This window comes from Staurois parvus, unplaced genomic scaffold (genome assembly GCF_062004578.1).
Source record: "Staurois parvus isolate SC_StPar_1 unplaced genomic scaffold, SC_StPar_1.0 ptg002421l, whole genome shotgun sequence".
NCBI classification, from domain to species: Eukaryota; Metazoa; Chordata; class Amphibia; order Anura; family Ranidae; genus Staurois; species Staurois parvus.
Genome location: NW_028320217.1, coordinates 91735 through 100840, shown reverse-complemented (window position 1 = coordinate 100840; position 9106 = coordinate 91735). Strand labels below are relative to the sequence as shown.

At 48.1% G+C, this 9106-nt stretch overlaps 1 long non-coding RNA gene across 1 annotated transcript in view; it reads left to right on the top strand.

Moving 5' to 3' along the window:
- The first annotated feature begins 226 nt into the window (after positions 1-226).
- Positions 227-9106, top strand: part of LOC149430898 (uncharacterized) — a 42604-nt gene continuing 33724 nt past the window's right edge. The window contains exon 1 of the long non-coding RNA XR_016309380.1: positions 227-313. This is a non-coding gene — a long non-coding RNA (uncharacterized LOC149430898). The remainder of the gene's footprint in view (positions 314-9106) is intronic.

Sequence of the window (9106 nt, the reverse complement as noted above, 5' to 3'; positions counted from 1 at the left end):
CTGACCCCGGGCCCTCGGGCAGTGCCCGAGTTTCCATATAGTCAGTCCACCCCTGGGCTTGGGAAAGGTGGGGGCCCAATAGGGAAGCTGTTAAGAAAAACTGTGATGTTTCCAGCGTAGAAGGGTTGAAATCAGACTCCGGGATCGTCCCGGGAGGACACAGATCCCACTCTGTGCATTTGCTTAGCTGCCTTAGCAGTGTAGATTTACTGCCCTCTGAACTTCTGCTGCAGACTGAAACGAATCCTGTATGCCTCATGCAGTCACAAATCCTAGAGTTTCCCTTCTGCTACAACCTGATAGGACAGCTGAGGTTTGTAGATGTACAAAAAAAGTTGAAAGAAGTTTGTATTAGTATTATAGAATAACTGCATGAAAGAATATTTATCATTTTGCCATCATATAGTTATCATTATTATCTATCTATCTATCTATCTATCTATCTATCTATCTATCTATCTATCTATAGTATCTCTCTCTCTCTCTCTCTCTCCCTCTCTCTCTCTCTCTCTCTCTCTCTCTCTCTCTCTCTCTCTCTCTCTCTTCAGTATATCTATCTATCTATCTATCTATCTATCTATCTATCTATCTATCTATCTATTTGTCTATCCCTCCCATATCTATCTATCTATCTATAGTATCTCTCTCTCTCTCTCTCTCTCTGTCTCTCTCTCTCTCTTCAGTATATTTATCTATCTATCTATCTATCTATCTATCTATCTTCAGTATCTCTCTCTCTCCAGTCTCTCTCTCTCTCTCTCTCTCTCTCTCTCTCTCTCTCTCTCTCTCTCTCCAGTATCTCTATCTATCTATCTATCTATCTATCTATCCCTCCAATATCTATCTATCTATCTATCTTCAGTATCTCTCTCTCTCTCCAGTCTCTCTCTCTCTCCAGTATCTCTCTCTCTCTCTCTCTCTCTCTCTCTCTCTCTCTCTCTCTCTCTATCTATCTATCTATTCAGTCGTATCCAACCCTTGGCAATTGCATGGACTGTCACTCGTAAGCGACTCTTTCCATGAGATATCTTAGCAATTATATTATAGTCTTTATATATATGTATGTATTGAAATACATTTTGAAATATATTGACTATGGCCAGGGGCGGACTCACAACTCATGGGGCCCCCGGGCAATAGGGGATCATGGGGCCCCTGTATCCTTGCCCAAACTCAAAAAGCCTATGAAAAAGGTACCAGGGGCATCTCATGGGGCCCCCTACTGTCCCTGGGCCCTCAATAGGGGATCATGGGGCCCCTGTGTCCTTGCCCAAACTCAAAAAAGCCTATGAAAAAGGTACCAGGGGCATCTCATGGGGCCCCCTACTGACCCCAGGCCCTCGGGCAGTGCCCGAGTTTCCAAATGGTCAGTCCGCCCCTGACTACGGCCAAAATTGTAGCATTTCAAATATATGTCAATATATTTGGGAAGAATATTTTTAAAATATACTTCAAATATATTTTTCTTCCATGTGGGTAATGCAGGGTAGGTTGCCAGGTCATTCTCCAACCCCCACCATGCAGGAGATCCCGCATGGCCAGGGATGTAACTAGGACAATTTATACAGAAGCCGATTAACCTACCAGCATGTCTTTGGAGTGTGGGAGGAAACTGGAGCACCTGGAGGAAACCTATGTGAACACAGGGAGAACATGCAAACTTCATGCAGGAGGCGTCATGGTCGGGAATTGAACCCATGACCAGGGGCGGACTGACAACTCATATATTATTATTATTATTATACAGTATTTATAAAGCGCCAATAGTTCACTCAGCGCTGTACATTACAAAGGGGGACAGAACATGTGACAGAACAATACCAATACAATGCAAAACACGAGGGGATCGAGGGCCCTGCTCCTTGGAGCTTACAATCTAGGAGGGAGGGGATGGTGGTACAGGAGGAGATAGCTGTGAGGGATGGAGTGGTAGGAAGAGTGGAGGAGGTCAGCAAGTTAGCAGGGGGTGAGGTAGGCTTCCCTGAAGAGATGGGTTTTCAGGGTGCGCCTAAAGGAGAGGAGAGTAGGTGATAATCTGATGGGTTGGGGCAGGGAGTTCCAGAGGATGGGTGACACCCTGGAGAAGTCCTGGAGGCGGGCATGGGAGGAGGAGACCAGGGAACTATAGAGAAGGAGGTCTTGTGAGGAGCGGAGTGTGCGTGCTGGGCGGTACTTGAATATTAGGTCAGTGATGTAGTTCGGGGCAGTATGGTGGACAGCTGTGTACGTCAGTGTTAGGATTTTAAATTTGATCCGTTGCGCAATCGGAAGCCAGTGGAGGGATTGGCAGAGGGGGGTGGCGGAAATGGAGAGGTTGGAAAGGTGAATGAGTCTGGCAGCCGTATTCAGGATCGACTGAAGCGGGGATAGCCAGCGGCGAGGCAGGCCAGTGAGGAGGGAGTTGCAGTAGTCGAGTCGTGATATGATGAGGGAGTGGATGAGCTGTTTAGTGGTTTCTGGGGTTAGGAACGTGCGGATTTTGGCGATGTTGCGGAGGTGGAGTCTGCACGAGTTTGTTAAAGATTGGACTTGGGGCTGGAAGGATAGGTTGGAGTCCAGAATGACACCAAGTACTCTGGCCTGCAGAGCGGGTTTGATGGTAGCGTTGTTGGATGTGATGTAGAAGTCAATGGGGGGTGGGGTTCGGGCTGGGGGGAAGACAAGGAGCTCGGTTTTGGAGAGATTCAGTTTAAGGAAGTGGAGCGACATCCAATCTGATATGTCACTCAGTAGGTGTGTGATTTGGGCAGAGACCGAGGGGGTGAGGTGGGGGGTTGAGAGATAGATTTGTGTGTCGTCGGCATAGAGGTGGTAGTTGAAGCCGTGAGAGTGTATGAGTTGGCCAAGGGAGGAGGTGTAGATGGAGAAGAGAAGGGGCCCAAGGACAGAGCCTTGAGGGACCCCAACAGAGAGGGGGAGTGAGGGGGAGGTGGTAGCATTATAGGTAACGCTGAAAGAGCGTTGTGACAGGTAGGATGAGAGCCAGGAGAGAGCAGAATCTCTGAGGCCGAGGGAGTGTAGTATTTTGAGGAGGAGGGGGTGGTCAACTGTGTCGAAGGCCGCAGAGAGGTCAAGGAGTAGGAGCACTGAATAGTGGCCATTAGCTTTGGCGGTTAGAAGGTCGTTGGAGAGTTTGAGTAAGGCGGTTTCGGTGGAGTGTAGGGGGCGGAAGCCAGACTGTAGGGGATCAAGGAGGTTGTTGTCGTTGAGGTGAGAGCATAGGCGGGTGTAGACGAGACGCTCGAGGAGTTTAGATGTAAGTGGGAGCAGGGAGATGGGTCTGAGGTTGTTCGGGTCATTGGGGTCCAGGGAGGGCTTTTTAAGTATGGGGGTGATGTGTGCATGCTTCAGTGGGGAGGGGAAAGTGCCGGAGGAGAGGGAAAGATTAAAGATGTGGGTGAGGGAGCGTAGGATGGAGGAGGAGGAAGGTCGTAGGAATTGTGAGGGGATAGGGTCGAGGGGGCAGGTGGTGAGGCGGGCATCAGAGAGGATCTTGGAGACTTCCTCGATGGTAGTAAGGTCAAAGGTGTGGAGTGTTGGGGGAGCTTCAGTATGAGGAATGTAGGGTGGGGTGGGAGTGGAGGTCAGAGCAGTGGTGGGGCCGTGGGAGAGGGGTGATGAGGGGGTAGCTGAGTGAGGGGGAACGGGGTTGGAGGGAGTTTGAGCAGTGACGAAGTCCCTGCGGGTAATGTCGAGGGGGAGGGGGGATGAGGGGGTAGCTGTGTGAGAGGGGACGGGTTGAGAGGGCGTGTGAGTTGCGGCAATGTCCTTGCGAATTGTGTCAATCTTGTTTTTGAAGTGATTGGCAATCTCAAGGGCGGTGAGTGAGGTGCTGGGTGGAGGTGGGGGTGGAGAGAGTAGAGAGTTGAAGGTGGAGAAGAGTCGGCGAGGATTGGAGGAGAGGGCCTTGATGAGGGTCAGGAAGTAGGCTTGTTTGGCTGCGTGGAGGGAGGAGGTGTAGGTGCGGAAGGCAGATTTGTAGCAGGTGAAAGCTTGTTGGGATTTTGTTTTGCGCCATAGTCGCTCCAGGGCACGACTGTGTCGTTTGAGGGTTTTGGTGTGATCAGTCTGCCAGGGCTGGAGTGGTCGGAGTCTGATGTTGCGTGTGGTTAAAGGCGCTAGTGAGTCAAGGGCTGCTGACAGCGCGTTGTTGTAGGCAGTCATAGCCAAGTCGGGGCAGGACAGGGGGAGGATGCGGTCGTGGAGTTGATCAGCTGCAGAGTGGAGGGGGGCAGGGTTAAGGTTGCGGAGGTTACGGCTGGTAGTAGTGTGGCATTTGGAGGGGTAGGCGTTGGAGGACGAGGAGATAGAGAAGGTGATCAGGTTGTGGTCAGAGAGAGGGAAGGGGGTGTTAGTGAGGTTGTGGGGAGCGCAGCGGTTGGAGAAGACAAGATCAAGGATATTCCCGTCGGAGTGGGTGGTGGATTGTATGCACTGTGCAAGTGCAAAGGAGGAGGTTAGGTGGAGGAGACGGGCTGTGTCTGGGTTGTCAAGGTTGACAGGGATGTTGAAATCCCCAAGAATGATGGTGGGTAGCTCAGAGGAGAGGAAGAAGGGTAGCCAGGAGGAGAAGTCTTCCAGGAAGCGGGGTATGGATCCAGGAGGCCGGTATATCACAGCAATCTTCAGGGGGGTTGGGGAGAATAGTCGGACACAGTGGGCCTCGAAGGAGGAGAAGGATAGGGAGGGGGGGTTTGGGAGGACTCGGAAGGTGCTCTGCGGTGACAGGAGCAGACCAACCCCACCACCTTTACGACCGTTAGGTCTGGGTGAGTGGGTCCAGGTGAGACCTCCATAGGAGAGTGCAGCAGGGGAGGTAGAGTCAGTGGGCTGGATCCAGGTTTCTGTGATCGCCAGGAGGTTGAGGGAGCGGGAAACAAAGAGGTCGTGGATGGCGGTAAGCTTGTTACACACCGATCGGGCGTTCGGGCGATCATGGGTCCCCGTGTCCTTGCCCAAACTCAAAAAGGCCTATGAAAAAGGTACCAGGGGCATCTCATGGGGCCCCCTACTGGCCCAGGGCCCTCAGGCAGTGCCCAAGTTTCCAAATGGTCAGTCCGCCCCTGCCCATGACCCAATTACTGCAAGGCAGAAGTGCTAACCACTAAGCCACTGTGCCGCCACATTTTTATTATAACAAGCTAAAAATATATATTTTCTACACACTGCAGGTCCCTCGTAGTGCACTGACTATGCTCTCCTGCTGTCTTCCCTTGTTACTATTTGCTCATTCCCTCTAGTGTTCTCTAAAATTGTTACATTGTATTCAGGGGTGGACTGACAACTCATGGGGCCCCCGGGTAATAGGGGATCATGGGGCCCCTGTGTCCTTGCCCAAACTCAAAAAAGCCTATGAAAAAGGTACCAGGGTCATCTCCTGGGGCCCCCTACTGACCCAGTGCCCGAGTTTCCAAATGGTCAGTCCGCCCCTGGTTGTATTCCTTGTTATAAGGACTTATGATATTCGCTATGTTCCTCACCTCCATGAAGAGCAGGGGGTGTCAAACTCAATTTCACCATGGGCAGCATCAGCAATACAATAAATCGTATCAAACGAGCGCTAGGTAAAAATGGTAGAGCAGCTAGCATAAAGGTAAACCTCTGAATCCTTCTCATAAATCTATACATATAATATTCAGCTCAGTATAAAATGAGAATAAATAAATCAACTGTATTAATATTATAAAAGCAACATAAAGCTCTAAAAAGCGCTAAAAAAACAATAGTGTGATCAGGGGCGGACTGACCATTTGAGGACTAGGGCACTGCCCGAGGGCCCGGGGTCAGTAGGGGGCCCCATAAAATGCCCCTGGTACCTTTTTATAGGCTTTTTTGGGTGTGTTTTGAGTGTGGGCAAGGACACAGGGGCCCCATGATCCCCAATTGCCCGGGGGCCTTATGAGTTGTCAGTCCACCCCTGAGTGTGATTAACGTCCAGTCGTGACGCTTAAAGTGCACAAAGTGATGTAAAGATAATAATTCCAAGTTCAATAATAAATCATAAGGTGAAAATCCGTGATTCCAGTGGCTGTAAATAAATGTATATTGCACTAACCAGAAAGTGCAATGTCATGCGCATTTGAGTAATTCAAACCAACTCCTGGTCATCTGGATCTGGAAAAAGGGACTCTGGGGGTCATCTGGCAAACCTCAGCAAGACAGGTAACACACCGCATACATCTCCAAGCTCCAGGAGCAAAACATCCATCCAGCAGGGGGAACCACTCATGAAGGTATGTGTAGAGTATCAGGGATTCACCTTGGGGGGGGGGGGGGCTTGTAACAAACGAGCCAGAGAAGAGACTTCCAATAATACAGTATTTTTATTATGGAATGGATCAATACATGAGATAAGAAAATAAGCACTCACATCTGGCAATGACTGAATCCAAAATGGCCGCCGGCCTTCCACGTGGACCGAGCGGCGTGACGTCACCAAGTTGGGAACCCCCCTAACGCGTTTCATGCCAGTACACGTTATCAAAGCTTCAGCATTAGGTTTGCCCTCAAAGGGTCGGTTTACATCAGATGTTAAGAGTCCTCCCACCATCAGAAGTCAAGAGTCCCCCACCCTCTCCTTATATCACAGTGCACCCCCCCTACCTTGTCCTGCTGTTGGGAAAAATATGGGGGCGGAGCTAGGAAGCAGAAAATGCAGGGTCTGGAGGAGGACTGGAGGAGGACTGGAATCAGCTGCAGGAGTGTGCTGAATGCTGAGACCAGGAGCCGGAGACAAAGGGGTTCTGTGGTGCAGGATCTGTAGGAGGGGTTCTATCCTCTTTTCTGCTGTCAACTGCTGAGACAAGGTGGAGGTGAAGACGACGGAGGGTGTCACAGCTGCAGGAGAGGTGCAAGGGCCACATCAAAATGGCCTGGTGGGCAACATTCTGTCCAGGGGCTTTGTGTTTGACACATGTCATCTAGATGCCATAATGCAGTATTTTACTATTGCCCATAATAAAGGAGCATTCATTCAGAAGAGAAATAAACCCCAAAGAATATCGAACGCTTAAGTATGGATGGGCCCTTAGGCAATTTCAATCAACTCCGGTCAACTGAAATTGGATGTACAATTGTAAGTGGTTGTCTGAAAATGATCTACTGCCTATGAGTTCAATTGACCACATACAAAATCCGTAACTGAAAATAATCAATGAAAACAGGAAAAAACAACAGAAATTTAATTGAAAATGATCTGATTTTTCTCCCAGGTTCCATCCGGGCAATTTTGGCCATTTCCTTGCAGTCAGTGGAAACTAACAATTTCCTTGTTTAGTTGTTCAGGATTCTGACTCTGGCTTGCTCAAAAGTTGTTGAAATTACTGGAAAGTGTATGGCCAGCTTTGGAGCTTTGTTTGACCTGCCTGCTATAGACCAAGCCATGGAAGATCTCTGTCATTCCGTGAGATCTGAAAATCTGAATAAAGAGAGCATTCTCATCCTTCTTGAGCGATGACCACTTTACAGACATATTAAGTATTAAGACTCCTGAACATACATTGAAGATGGGGTATCCAGTATTGAGACTCCTGAACATACATTGAGGATGGAGTATCCAGTATTGAGACTCATAAACATACATTGAGGATGGAGTATCCAGTATTGAGACTCATGAACATACATTGAGGATGGAGTGTCCAGTATTGAGACTCATGAACATACATTGAGAATGGAGTATCCAGTATTGAGACTCCTGAACATACATTGAGGATGGAGTATCCAGTATTGAGACTCATGAACATACATTGAGAATGGAGTATCCAGTATTGAGACTCCTGAACATACATTGAGGATGGAGTGTCCAGTATTGAGACTCATGAACATACATTGAGAATGGAGTATCCAGTATTGAGACTCATGGACATACATTGAGAATGGAGTATCCAGTATTGAGACTCATGAACATACATTGAGAATGGAGTATCCAGTATTGAGACTCATGGACATACATTGAGAATGGAGTATCCAGTATTCAGACTCCTGAACATACATTGAGAATGGAGTATCCAGTATTGAGACTCATGAACATACATTGAGGATGGAGTGTCCAGTATTGAGACTCATGAACATACATTGAGGATGGAGTGTCCAGTATTGAGACTCATGAACATACATTGCGAATGGAGTATCCAGTATTGTGACTTATGAACATACATTGAGAATGGAGTATCCAGTATTGAGACTCATGAACATACATTGAGGATGGAGTGTCCAGTATTGGGACTCATGAACATGCATTGAGGATGGAGTATCCGTTATTGGGACTCATGAACATGCATTGAGGATGGAGTATCCAGTATTGAGATGCACAAACATTCATTGAGTATTAAGATTCATGAACTTATCTTGAGGATGGAGTGTCCAGTATTAAGACTCACCAACATACATTGAGGATGGAGTGTCCAGTATTGGGACTCATGAACATGCATTGAGGATGGAGTATCCGTTATTGGGACTCGTGAACATGCATTGAGGATGGAGTATCCAGTATTGAGACGCACAAACATTCATTCAGGATGGAGTATCCGGTATTGAGACTCATTAACATTCATTGAGGATGGAGTGTCCAGTATTGGGACTCATTAACATTCATTTAAGATGAAGTAAACATTATTGAGCCTCATGAACATACTTTGAGGATAGAGTGTCCTGCCCCCCATGGTGCCTCGATCAGTGCCACCAGAGGCAGCCACATCAGTTAGCCTCATGGATGGCATGGCCCCGGTTAATATACAGGATTTATAAAGCACCTACAATTTGCAAAGCACTTTACAACATAAAGTACAGTTACAATTCAACTCAAGACAAGACAAGAGGGTTAGAAGGGCTCTGCTCACAAGAGCTTACAATATGAATGGGAGGGGCAAGTGACATAAAGAGGTAATAACTAGAGGGGTGGTGACATGATGGAGAAAGTAGAGCTAGCCCGGATAGGCTTCCTTGGAATTATGATTTTTTTAGGGATGGACAGAGTAGGTAACTAGCTGGATAAACTGGGGTAGGGAGTTCCAAAGACTGGGAGAGGCTATGGAGAAGTCCTTTACCAAGCATATTAGAAGATGATGAAAGAACTAGAGAGCAGGAGGTCTTGGGAGGAGTGAAAAGG